This window comes from Petromyzon marinus, chromosome 54 (assembly GCF_048934315.1).
Source record: "Petromyzon marinus isolate PM22_M1 ecotype Great Lakes invasive population chromosome 54, UKy_Petmar_22M1.pri1.0, whole genome shotgun sequence".
NCBI lineage: Eukaryota > Metazoa > Chordata > Hyperoartia > Petromyzontiformes > Petromyzontidae > Petromyzon > Petromyzon marinus.
Window position 1 is genome coordinate 9,145,870 of NC_133720.1, and position 13,569 is coordinate 9,159,438.

Here is a 13,569-nt window from a genome sequence, read left to right on the forward strand (position 1 = left end):
ACAGGGCACCTATCACCTTGACTACAGCTCCTACACACAGGGCACCTATCACCTTGACTACAGCTCCTACACACAGGGCACCTATCACCTTGACTACAGCTCATACACACAGGGCACCTATCACCTTGACTACAGCTCATACACACCGGGTACCTATCCCCTATTTTCCATCTTCACGTGGAAATGTACAGCAGCCAAATAAATCTAAAACGTGTTACCAGCAGGCCATCCACCACTGCGACGGGGAGGAAAACACCGCAAACTTCAAATATACAGCAGCAGCAGCAGGCGTCAGGGTTGTAATCGAACCCACGAACCTCCTGCATACCTGGGAGAGGGAGACAACATCTCGCCACCTCCTGCTCCCCCTTCTCCCCCCATGCCGCCCTCCACTCACACCGCCCTCTCCAGCTGTTGCGTGAGCCGGGGAGCGAGCGAACGAGCGAGGGATGGAGGGGATGGTGCGAGCCTTAGAGGACAAACTCCCCGTTCCACAGAGGTCACCCCGAGTGGCGGTCGAGACCGGAACGTCACCCGCCTACATCTCTGTACATCTTTGTGCCAGGAGGAAGGATCAATGCTCGAAACGTCTCCTGTAGTATAAAGTATGTTTTTTGTACACACGCACACACGATGTTGCTTCGTAACGCTGGGTTGTTGTTGGTCGTGGTGGTTGTGGGGCGGTCACGTGGCCCAGAAGGAAGGAGGCTCGCCGCCCGACTCGTGGCGCGCAGCTTCACGCGGTGCGGCTCTCGCGGCCGCCCCAAACAATACTCTCTCTCTTTTTGCGATCAGAGGAAACAAGAAAATGCTGGGTGTAGTCGGCACTTTGCTTCGTTCATCATTTCGTTTTTTTAATGCTTTGCTTTATGTAGCCCCCCCCCACCCCCTTTTAAATGAAAGACCCAACAAAAGATTTCTCGCTCTGCTCTCCCTACCCCTTCCCTCTCTCTCTACCCCTTCTATGCCCCCCTCTCTCTCTGCCCCCTCTCTTCCTACTCCATTTGGCTCTCTCTCGCTCTCTCTTTTTTCTTTATAACTACGACAAGCGCTGCATCTGCACACAGCCCTTCTCGCAGTCCTACGGCCTCCGACGGGTAGCTCACAATCTGCATGCACAGAGCTCTCTACCGTCTTCTGTACCGAGCACACGGCCTCCTCCAGTGCCCACTGCTCCTTGAAGGCCGGCACGGCGTGGGTCAGCCGCGCATGGCGGAACTCCACCCATACCCTGGCTCCGACCAGAGCGCGGAAGATGTTCAGGATGCTGGCCGGACGTTTCCCCTCCACGACCACCTTCCTTGCCCTGTGATGGAGAGGTTGGCGTAGCAGACGAGCACGTTGACCAGCCCCTGAAGATGTAGGGGTCCGTCGCCCTTCGGGTATCCAAATATGAGGACCGTCGGGGAGAAGTGGAGGCTGAAACTTAAGAGGATATTGTGTAGGACCTTGAACAGCGAGTCCAGGCTCTTGCACTCCACTTATTGGTGCGCCACCGTCTCCACTTTACCGCAGAAGCGGCACTCCGTGGACGTGTCGGTGAAGCGCGCCAGGGAGGCATTGGTGGTGACGGTGCCGTGGACGATGCTCCAGCTGAGGTCGCCGATGCAGTTGTATGTGGGGCTGGAGTAGAGTTGCCTCCAGCGAGGCCTCTCCGGAGAGACGCAGGGCAGGGCTCTCCTCCAGGCATGGTCCTTGTGGCTCGTCAGGGTGTCCTGTTGGTGGAACCGGACCATGTAGGAGTACAGCACCTTCCTCTTTACATTTGCGAAGGCCACCTCCGATAGGTCTTCCAGCCGGCACAGGTTGTGATCCGCCTTTGTTTGTCGGCATTGGCGATGCAGTGGCACAACTGAGAGCTCCGGGGGAGGGGGACCGAGAGGGGCCTCGTCATCCCCAACGCCGATGGGGGGCGTTCTCCCCATCGCTGCCGCTGAGAAGAACCCCTTGGCTTCAGCCAGGATCCGGGCAGCCACCCGGAGCGACTGCAGCCCCCCTGTCTTTGCAGCCACGTCTGCCGGTCCGAGCCACCGGCCCCGTGTTTCAGGCTCCACCAGATCTCCCATCCTGGTGAGCCGCGCGTTGGCGAGGCGCCTCTCCATGCCTGGGGTGGCGGTGGCAGATGGCCTGCAGTCGGAAGGTGGTCAGCTGACTCCGCACACACACCAGCCCGTCCAGTGGCAGGGCCAGGACTCCAGCCACGACCCGGTGTCCTCCACCCGACCAGAAAAAGTCGAGGACTCGCTTCTGAAGTGCGTTGACGAGGCTCATGGGGGGGTGCAGAGAGAAAAGCCGGTGCCACAGTATGGACGTCACCAGCTGGTTCACCACCAACGTCTTTGTCCTGAAGGTGAGGAACTTGCACAGGGGACTCCAGGTGGCCAGCCGCTCCTTCACCTTCTCCTCCAGCTCGACCCAGTTCCTCTGCGGTGGTTCCTCCTCTGGTCCGAGGAACACCCCCAGGTGGTGCAGCGATGTTGTGCTCCAATTGATGGCTTTTGCCTTCTCGGGACACTCGGTCATGTATCACGCTCCAACCAGCAGGCCGCTGCACTTTTGCCAGTTCATTTTTGATGAGGAGGCTTTCGAAAAGACCTCCTGGCACTCATGCAGCAGGGCGACATCATCCAGGGAGCACAGGATGAGGAGGACGTCGTTGGCGTATGCCCTCAGGACCAACTTGACGCTTGGTTCCCTGATCACCAGGCCGCTGTGTATCCGCCTTATGAGACTCAGAAAAGGCTCTAATGCCAGGGCATAAAGTTGGCCCGACAATGGGCATCCCTGTCTCACTCCTCGCTCGAATTTGACCGGGGCAGTGAGGGTGCCGTTGATCTTGATCATGCACTCCGCCTTGGTTTAGAGTAGGCGGATCGTTCGGACAAAGGCATCCCCAAAACCAAGGTTCTTGAGGGGTCCCAGCAGGTATTTGTGGTCCACTCTGTCAAAAGCCTTTTCCTGGTCAAGGGCCAGAAACGCGATTGGCATGCCCAACCTCAGGACACCGCGATGAGATCCCTGACCAGGAAGATGCCGTCGTGGATGGTTCGTCCGGGGATGGTGTAGGACTGGTCCCCTTTTACGACTTGTGCAATCACCCCTTTCAGTCGCAGGGAGAGAGCCTTCGTCAATATTTTGTAGTTTGTGTTCAGGAGGGACACCGGACGCCAGTTTTGTAGGTGCCTCAGGTCTCCGTTCTTGGGAAGCAGAGTGAGTACCGTCCTCCTCCAAAACTGAGGCATCACCCCGGTGACTGAGGCTTCCTCCAGCACCTCTCTGTAGTCCTCCCGCAGGGATGGCCAAAAAGCGGCGTAAAACTCACCTGTTAGGCCGTCTAACCCTGGGGATTTATTTGGGGCCAGTCCTCTTACAGCTGCGTCAAGGTCAGTCCTGGTGAGCTTTTGCTCTAGCAGCTCTTTCCCTTCTTCCCCCAGGGTGGGTAGACCACTCCATGCCTCCGCCTGGGCCGGTTCCGATGTTTCTTCAGGGGAGAACAGGCTGCCGTAGAAGTCTCTAATGATAGTAACCAGGACACCGTCACCATCAAAGAGGCACTCCATGGATTTGCGTCTCCCATTCTGCCTCCCGAGGGAGTAAAAAAGCGGGGATCCCGTGTCGAGGTCGGTGATGAGCTTCACCCGGGATCGCACAAATGCTCCCCTTGTCTGCTCCTCCTGTAGCCCTTTGAGACGCTCCCTCTTCTCCTCGTATTCTCGGAACAGAGCAGGGTCGCTGTCCTCGGCGAGGCGACCCTTCAAATCGAGGACTCGGGCTTCCATGTCGGTGATGTCTGCGTTCTTCAGTCTGGTGCTCCCCCAGGTGTATTGTTGGCACAACAGCCTGGTGTGCACTTTGCCCATATCCCACCACTGGGCCAGAGAGTCGAACTGCGTTTTGGTTTTTAGTCACTCTTCCCAGAAGTCCTCAAACATTTATATGAAGGCGCCATCTTCCAGCAGCGAGTTGTTAAAATGCCAGTGGGACGCGCCCTCACGGGCCCTCTCCAGCCTGACACAGAGCACGATGAGGTTGTGGTCCGTGAAGGGTGCCACCCTGATACCAGACGTTATGGCGCACGTCACAAAGCTCTTAGAGATGTAAAATCTGTCGAGCCTGGACTGCGTCACTGAGCCATCGCGTCTCGTCCTCGTGTACGTGAACTGGGGTTAGCCCGGGTGATGTATGCGCCACACATCCACCAAGGCGGCGTCCTCCAGGAGTCCCTGCATTTCCCTCTTCGGCCCAACTCCCCCCGGCTGCCTCCCCGAACGATGCAGGGCGCCGAGTGTGCAGTTTTGGTCGCCACCCACAATCATGCACTCGTCGTCCGGGATCCCGGCCAGGTGCCTCCTCAGGAGGTGCAGAAACGGGATCTTCTCCTTGTTGGTCACCGGCGCGTGCACGTTCAGCAGGTGGATGGTGACATCGCCCACCCTGACCGTTACCGCGAGCAGCCTTCCCTTCACCACTTCGGTCAGGGTGATGAGCTCGGGATGAAACCCTCAAAACTGCAGACCTACAATGATACCTTGAGCGGTTCGGCAAAGTTGTGTCCGCATAATTATGCTACCATTGCGCACACGGGACCCAGAAATGGCGCACGTTTTGTAGTTTAAGCGACAAACTTTCATTATTTTAAATGGCAACAACACGGAACTTAACGTGAACTTTAAGTACACTCCGGAAGGCTACGCCTACACCGTGTACGTGTCCACCGCGTTGCCACGCTGCTACGTGTACGGTGGCTTCGGCCATGCCCGTGCAAACTGCACGGGAAAACCCAAAGGGAAAAACACGCAGCCTGCAATAAACGTCACGCAGCAGCAACAGCAGCACCAGCAGCAGTAGCATTGCAGCAGCAGCAGCAGCCGCCACAGCCTCAGCAGTGCCAGCAGAAGCAGCAGCTGCAGCAGCAGCCACCGCAGCCTACGCAGCAGCAGCAGCTGCGACAGCAGGAGCAGCAGCAGCAGCCGCCGTAGCAGCAGGAGCAGCCGCAGCCACCTCAGCCTCAGCAGCAGCAGCAGCCACCACTGCACGAGTGCCAGCTGTTGCAGCAGCAGGACGCTGACTTGGCGACCGGTCGCACAAAGCCGCCCACCGACGAAGAGGATGGCGAGGATGGCGAGGGTTTCACCCTCGTCACCTCCCGCAAGCGCAGGGTAAAGCCCGGCCACGGCGGAGGAGGCTACGTGGCCCCTAACCCTAAGCGCGCAGCCACCGCCGATCACGAGCCCTACCCAAAACTCGCAGAGCAGGACGAGCAACCCCCACCCGCGAACGCCATCCCAGACAGCGTTGCGGGGGGGGGGGGTGAATTTGAAGACCTGCTCGATGGCGACCCGCCTGAGGACAGCACGGTGGGACAAGGACCGCCAACACCCCCGCCGTCACCGCCGCACGCCGCCTCAGCATCCTCAGAGCGAGAGGAACCACCGGCCGGTGCGGCGCCTAACGGTGCCACGCTGCAAGAAGGCGATGAATGCCGGCTCGCCTCACCCGAGGGGAGAGCAAAAGATCCTCCACTACCAGAGGGCAGCCACGCTGTTCCCGATGGGGCCCTGCCATCACCAACGGCAAACGAGGTTTCTGCCGAGCCACAGTTTGACGAGCTGGAGGGCTCGGACGACGAGGTGTCGGAGACCGAAGGAGAAGACAACGTGAGTGAGCTCAGCTACTCACAAGTCAACAGCGAGTGCGATTACAAACCAGGGGACATCGACAACTTCTTCGGTAACACTTTTAGGAAGCGTCAAGTTAGGGTCGGGGCCGTTTTCCCTGACCTCACCGCTTTCCTCAAATCATCCCAACAAACTTGCCGCAACAGCGACAAGTTGGGTTTCTCGACTCAGGAATGCTACCGCCTAAAAGCGTTTATGCGCAAGGTGAAGAAGGAGCTTGCTTCTGCCCAGAAGTAACCCAGCCCCCCGCAACTACTGTTAACACTACCACCACCACTCACCTCGACGCCACTCTGGAAGCCCAACGCCAGCCTTTCCTAGGCGGCCAGGCCTTCTTCAGCCATGCCGAGGACAACCTCGCCGGCGTGGCAATTGTGCTCGGTTCGCGGTTTGCACCAGAGAATGTCTCCTTCAAAGAAATCGTCAAAGGTCACTTGATTTCTGTCGAATTCGTCCTGAATAAATCCTGCCTCAGGTGCTTTAACGTGTACGTGCTGAGCAAGACCCCCGAGAGGAAGCTCTTCTTCGGCGTGCTGTAGGACGCACTCGCGACAGACGACGTGGACGACGTGCTCACCGTCGTGGGGGGAGACTTTAACTGCACCCTCGACCCAGCTCTCGACCGCAACACCGCCGAACCTCATATTGAATCCATACGGCCACTAGACGAACTCGTGCGGAGATTGGATCTACGTGACGTGTGGCGACCGCAGCATCCAGCCCGGCGGCAGTACTCTTGGTGCTGCTGCGGCTCTCAAGGCAGGAGGAGCCTTGCTAGGCTCGACCGACTGTACGTCAATGCCAGCAGCGTTAATCTGATCGGGGACAGTAAAATCGTACCCTCCGGTTTCTCTGATCACCACCTGGTCTCTGTGCTGCTGCAGATTGACAGAGCAGAGCAGCACAGCGCCTACTGGAGACTCAACGTACAGCTGCTTGACGACACCGACTTCAGAGAAACCTTCAAAGCCTTTTGGGCTCAGTGGCTGCCTGCCAAAGGAAGCTTCAGCTCCCACCAGCTATGGTGGGACAACACAACGGCACAGGTCAGGGTTCTCTGTCAGCGGTTCACGAGCCAGCACGCCGCCGCCAAGAACGAGGAGGCGCGCCAACTGCAGAACGAGCTGCTGGCACTTGAGGCAGAGCTGAGCTCATCCTATGGCAAACAGCAGGGTGAGACGCGACTGGAGAAGCAGCGGCTTTTTAGGTCCATCACGGACGAGCAGGCACATCGTGCTTTTGCGTGCAAAAAGATGCAGCACCTGTCGCAGATGGACTCTCCCTCTAAGTTGTTCTTCCAATTCAACAAAGCACCGGCCAACACCAGTTTGCGAACCCCAGATGGACAAACAGCAACATCTGACAGCGAGATCGCCAAGACCGCCAGGGATTTCTACTCACAACTTTTCGCCGCCGAAACCATACACGACGGGGCTGTCCGGGAGCCACTGGACGGGGGCCCTACCTTAGGGGTCCCCGAGCGGGGTCGTCTGGACAGCCCCGTCACCCTGCAGGAGCTCCACACCGCTGTGAAAGGGCTCGCAGCTGGTAAGGCCCCGGGGATTGACGGCCTGCTGGTTGAGTTTTATGCGGCCTTCTGGGATGAGCTTGGCCCTCCACTACTACAATTGTTGACGGAGAGCCTGAAGAAGGGTGAACTCCCACAGTGCTGCAGGAGAGCGGTGGTCTCCCTGCTACCCAAGAAGGGGGACCTGCACCTCCTCGTGAACTGGCGACCCGTGTCCCTCTTTGTACGCCGACTACAAAATCTTCTCCAAGGTGCTGGCAAACCATTTCAAGACGGTGCTGGGTCAGCTGATCCTGCCAGAACAATCGTATTGCATCCCCCGATGGTGCATATACGACAACATCGGTATGGTCAGAGACTTAATCTCCCTTGCAGAAGCGCACAACATGGACTTGGGCCTCCTCTTCTTAGATCAGGAGAAGGTCTTTGACAGGGTGATCCACGAGTACCGTGGACAAACTCCTAACGTCGCTCGGCTTCGGCCTGGCCTTCATCTCGCACGTGAGGCTCCTGTACACGGGCACATCCAGCCTCTTGAAGATAAACCAGCGGCTCGGCGCCCCTTTCCCTGTGATGAGGGAAGTCAGATAGGGATGCCCCCTCTCGGGGCTGCTGTGCACCCTATCCATTTAGCCACTGCTACGCCACCTGAGACGAAATCTGTCTGGCCTCAAAGTCCCGGGACCTGAGAACGTGGTAATCAAGCTCTCGGCTTACTCAGACGACATATGCGTCATCTTTCGATTTAAAGCTTTCGTGACTGCAAGGATTCATCTTCTTTGGTTATTTCGGTAAAGTCACGTAGAATGAGAATAAAATAATAAAATAACACGATAAAATTCTCACGACGTTTCGGCCACAACACAAGCGGCCGTCTTCAGGTGAAAGGATCAGACCTGTCGGGACGACATAGCTTCAATGAACGATGTTAAGATTCGTAGCGACTTTTAAGCTGGTTGGAAGAAGTGATGTAAACCCCTTTGTCTCATTCTACTTGATTTTACCGAAAAAACCAAAGAAGATATGCGTCATCCTCAATGATGCGCATGACGTCTCCGCGCTCTGCCAGGCGGTTGCAGTGCACGAGAGGGGGGCCTCCTCCGCCAGGGTCAACTGGGCCAAGTGCGAGGCCCCCTCTGTGTTTGGGGTCACGAGGCAGCGTTCGCTCTGTGCTCCTCCCAGGAGGAGTCGTTTGGTGGGACGACGGAGTCAAGTACCTGGGGGTTTACCTGGGGAAACCAGGTGACGTCGCTCTGAACAACTGGACCGAGCTGGCCGACACGATCGAGGCTAACTTGCTGACATGGGCACCACGCCTCACTCCGCAGATGTCATTCAGGGGCCGAGTGCTCGCCGCTTACACCCTGGCAGCATCCGTGCTGTGGCACAAGACCAAGGCCCTCCAGCCTCCTGCTTGGCTACTCACCAGAGTCAACCGCTCACTCGCGCACTTCGTCAGGCATGGGAAACACCGGCTCAGGCCGGGCGTTCTCTGCCTGCCGGTGGCCGAGGGCGGCCAGGGTCTGGTGGACGTCGCCGCCAGGGTCACGAGTTTCAGGCTCGTGGCAGTCAGGCGGCTGCTGTACGACCGGAAGGAGCTACCCTGGAAGTCGCCGGCCCTCGCCCTGCTGAGGAATGCAGGGGGGTGCCTGGGGTACGGAAAGGAGCTCTTCCTGATGGACCTGAGCCTGGTCGACTACACGAGGCTGCCAGGTTATCACCAGAGCCTCTTGGATATGTGGCGGAGCTTCGAGTGGAGCAGAACGCGCGCGCTCTATGACCTCGCGCAGTTCCTCAACGAGCCGTCTGCAACGGCCTTTTCCAGGGGATCAGAGGAAAGAGGACCCTGGCTCAACGCCTCATATCAGCAGGGCTGCGGACAGTCTTCCACCTCGTGCAGGCCCCCACCAGCCCAAGTGGAAGACCGCAGCTGAGATCGCCAACACCGCGGGGCTCCACTCCATGCTCGCTGGGGAGAAGCTGCTGCGGGACGTCGCTCCGTGCCATGAAGGAGCTGCGCCTGAAGTTGGAGGCACCGGTGGATGGTGGCGGCCCTCCCCCCCTCCTCCTCTTTCCCGAAGTTGTGCTTCTCCTGCGTGCAGCCCCTGGCCACAGCGACTCCATGGAAGCTACTGAAGCTCCGAGACTGCAGGAACGTGCCCCTCAAGAGTGCCCCAAACACAGCGCTCTACACGTGCTGTGCCAAGGCGCAGCATTCCCGGGACCTGGCCAACCTACCGGACACAAAATGTAGAGACCATTTCTCTCCCCTCATTGCGGCCGCCCCTCAGTGGAAACAAATGTACAAGTCTCCCGTAGCCAAACGCTGCGGTGACCTCCAGTGGAGGTTGGCACACTGCACGTTGCCATCGGCCGTGTGGCTCAGCCGAATCTCGCCAGGGGTAACAGACTTGTGCATTTCCTGCGGTGCCAGGGAGGATCTGCCCCACCAGTGCTTACACTGCCAGCGGCTCAAACCAATGTTCCGCCTTTTGGGGGACATCTTCAGGAAACTGGTGGTACCCTTCTACAACAGCAGCTTCGTATATGGGGTGGTGCCTTACCTGGCTAACAAGCGCCATGACCTCGCCAACTTTGCCTGTACTCAGGCGAAGATGGCGCTGTACAGAACGAGGAAGAAGACGCTGCAAGGTGACACTGACGGCTGCTCTGTGCTGCTTCCAGTGTTCAGAGGCCTGCTTAAGGCGTGGCTCCGGCTGGAGCACTCGTACCACTCACATGCCGGGGGGCCGGAGAAGCCCCCCTCTGTAGCGGCGTGACCGGAACCCTCCTTGTCACCTTCTCACGTGCTCGCTCGTCGGAGGCGTGGCATACGCGACGACCACCACCACGTGACCTTTTCGTGTTGTGCGTGGCCCGTCCAGTGCCACGTGCCACAGCGCGTGGCTTTTTATTGTTTGTTTTTTTGTTGCTGGTGACGTTGTGTTTCGTATCGAATTCGGCTCCTGCGCTGTTGCTGCTGGCGGCAATAAAAGTTTTTTTTAAAGTCAAAAAGTTAAATCTCTCTCCCACTCTCTCTCTCGCTTACACCTTGTTCTCATCTCTCCCTCTAACTCTCGCCTCACTCGCTCATCTCTCTCTCCTCTCGTCCCCCACCCTTCCGCCTCTCTTCTTCTCTCTCTCCCCCACTCTGCCCCCCCCCCTCATCTCTCCTCCTCTGCCTCCCAATCTCATCTCCCCCACTCGCTCCCCCCTCCCCTCCACTCCCATATCCACCCGCAGCACCCCCCCTCCCTACTCTCATCTTGACCCCCACCTTCCTCCCCTTTTCCGCCAATCTCATCTCCCCTCCACTCTCATCTCGACCGCCTCCCACACACTCTCATCTTAACCCCCACCTCCTCTCCCCCACTCTCATCTCTACCCCCACTCCCATCCCCCCCCCCCCTCCCCCATCTCCCCTCACTCCCATCTCCCCACTTCCATCTCCCCCCCACTTCCAACTCTCCCCCACTCCCATCCCCCCCCCCCCCAGCAGCAGTAACAGCAGCAGCAGTAACAGCAGCAGCAGCAGGAACAGCAGCAGCAGTAGCTGCAGTAACAGCAGCAGCAGTAACAGCAGTAGCTGCAGTAACAGCAGCAGTAGCGTCAGCAGTAACAGTAGTAGCTGCAGTAACAGCAATAGCAGCAGTAACAGCAGAAGCAGTAACAGCAGCAGGAGTAACAGCAGTAACAGCAGCAGTAACAGCAGTAGCTGCAGTAACTGCAGCAGCAGTAACAGCAGCAGGTGTAACAGCAGTAGCAGCAGTAACAGCAGTAGCAGCAGTAACAGTAGTAGCTGCAGTAACAGCAGCAGCAGTAACAGCACCAGGAGTAACAGCAGTAACAGCAGTAGCTGCAGTAACAGCAGCAGCAGCGGTAACAGCAGTCGCTGCAGTAACAGCAGCAGCAGTGGTAACAGCAGTAGCTGCAGTAAAAGCAGTAGTAGCAGCAGCAGTAACAGCAGTAGCAGCAGTAACAGCAGTAGGAGCAGTAACAGCAGCAGCAGTAACAGCACCAGGAATAACAGCAGTAACGGCAGTAACAGCAGTAACTGCAGTAACATCAAGAGCAGTAGCAGCATCAGTAACAGCAGTAGCTGCAGTAACAGCAGTAGCTGCAGTAACATCAGAAGCAGTGGTAACAGCAGTAACAGCAGTAGCAGCAGCAGTAACAGCAGTCGCTGCAGTAACAGCAGCAGCAGTGGTAACAGCAGTAACAACAGTAGCAGTAACAGCAGCAGGAGTAACAACAGTAGCAGCAGTAACAGTAGTAGCTGCAGTAACAGCAGTAGCTACAGTAAAAGTAGTAGCTGCAGTAACAGCAGCAACAGTAAAAGCACCAGGAGTAACAGCAGTAACAGCAGCAGCAGCAGTAACAGCAGTAGCTGCAGTTAAAGCAGCAGCAGCAGTGGTAACAGCAGTAACAGCAGTAGCAGCAGCAGTAACAGCAGCAGGAGTAACAACAGTAGCAGCAGTAACAGTAGTAGCTACAGTAACAGCAGTAGCTACAGTAAAAGTAGTAGCTGCAGTAACAGCAGCAGCAGTAAAAGCACCAGGAGTAACAGCAGTAACAGCAGCAGCAGTAACAGCAGTAGCTGCAGTTAAAGCAGCAGCAGCAGCAGTGGTAACAGCAGTAACAGCAGTAGCAGCAGCAGTAACAGCAGCAGGAGTAACAGCAGTAGCAGCAGAAACAGGAGTAGCTGCAGTAGCTGCAGCAGCAGTAAAAGCACCAGGAGTAACAGCAGCGACAGCAGCAGTAACAGCAGTAGCTGCAGTAACAGCAGCGACAGCAGCAGTAACAGCAGTAGCTGCAGTAGCAGCAGCAGCAGTGGTAGCAGTAGTAACAGCAGCAGTAAAAGCAGTAGCAACAGCCGACTCAGTGAAGGTGAGCGTTCAGCAGCGTGGCAAGATTTTAACTACCTTGCCTGGTATGCAGGAGGCCGTGGGTTCGATCCCGACTCTGACTCCGGCTGTAAATTTGGCGTTTGCGGTGTCTCTCTCCCCGTGGTCGCGTGGATTTTTCTCCGGGTCCTCCAGTTGTGTTCCCCTCCACATTCAGAATCAACATCACCACGTGTTTAGAGTACTTGGCTGATGTAAATGTCCACGTGTTTGATGATAAGACTCTTTGTTGACCCATCATTTGTGACGGCCAGGTCTACTTCTGCAAAAAGTACCACTACAAAACAGCTCAGTGGGGCCTTACACCTGGTTAAAGTAAAAAATAAAATACTTTATCGTTTTTTTTTTTATCTTGAGACGGTGTTCAGTGGCGGCTCGAAGCAATTTCGCAGTTCGATCTTGCATCAGTGCAGCCCCGAAGTCTCTCGTGTCGCGTGGAGGAACCCCCACAACGCGGAGCCCACGCAACGACTGAGCAGATTGTATTGACAATAGAGCCTGCATGCAGTGTGAGGGGAATAGTGGCCACGGGAGGTAATGACAGGGGAGTCAGCCTGCATGTGGCGTGAGGGGACTAGTGGCCACGGGAGGTAATGACAGGGGAGTTAGCCTGCATGCGGTGTGAGGGGACTAGTGGCCACGGGAGGTAATGACAGGGGAGTCAGCCTGCATGTGGCGTGAGGGGACTAGTGGCCACGGGAGGTAATGACAGGGGAGTCAGCCTGCATGCGGTGTGAGGGGACTAGTGGCCACGGGAGGTAATGACAGGGGAGTCAGCCTGCATGTGGCGTGAGGGGACTAGTGGCCACGGGAGGTAATGACAGGGGAGTCAGCCTGCATGCGGTGTGAGGGGACTGGTGGCCACGGGAGGTAATGACAGGGGAGTCAGCCTGCATGCGGTGTGAGGGGACTGGTGGCCACGGGAGGTAATGACAGGGGAGTCAGCCTGCATGCGGTGTGAGGGGACTAGTGGCCACGGGAGCTAATGACAGGGGAGTCAGCATGCATGCGGTGTGAGGGGACTGGTGGCCACGGGAGGTAATGACAGGGGAGTTAGCCTGCATGCGGTGTGAGGGGACTAGTGGCCACGGGAGGTAATGACAGGGGAGTCAGCCTGCATGCGGTGTGAGGGGACTAGTGGCCACGGGAGGTAATGACAGGGGAGTCAGGCTGCATGCGGTGTGAGGGGACTAGTGGCCACGGGAGGTAATGACAGGGGAGTCAGCTGTGAGTGCGAATGGACTAGTGGCTACGAGAGGTAATGGCAGGGGAGTCAGTTGTGAGTGCGAATGGACTGGTGGCCACGGGAGGTAATGACAGGGGAGTCAGTTGTGAGTGAGACGGGACTGGTGGCCACGAGAGGTAATGCCAGGGGAGTCAGCTGTGAGCGTGATGGGATTGGTAGCCACGGGAGGTAATGACAGGGGAGTCAGTTGTGAGTGCGAAGGGACTGGTGGCC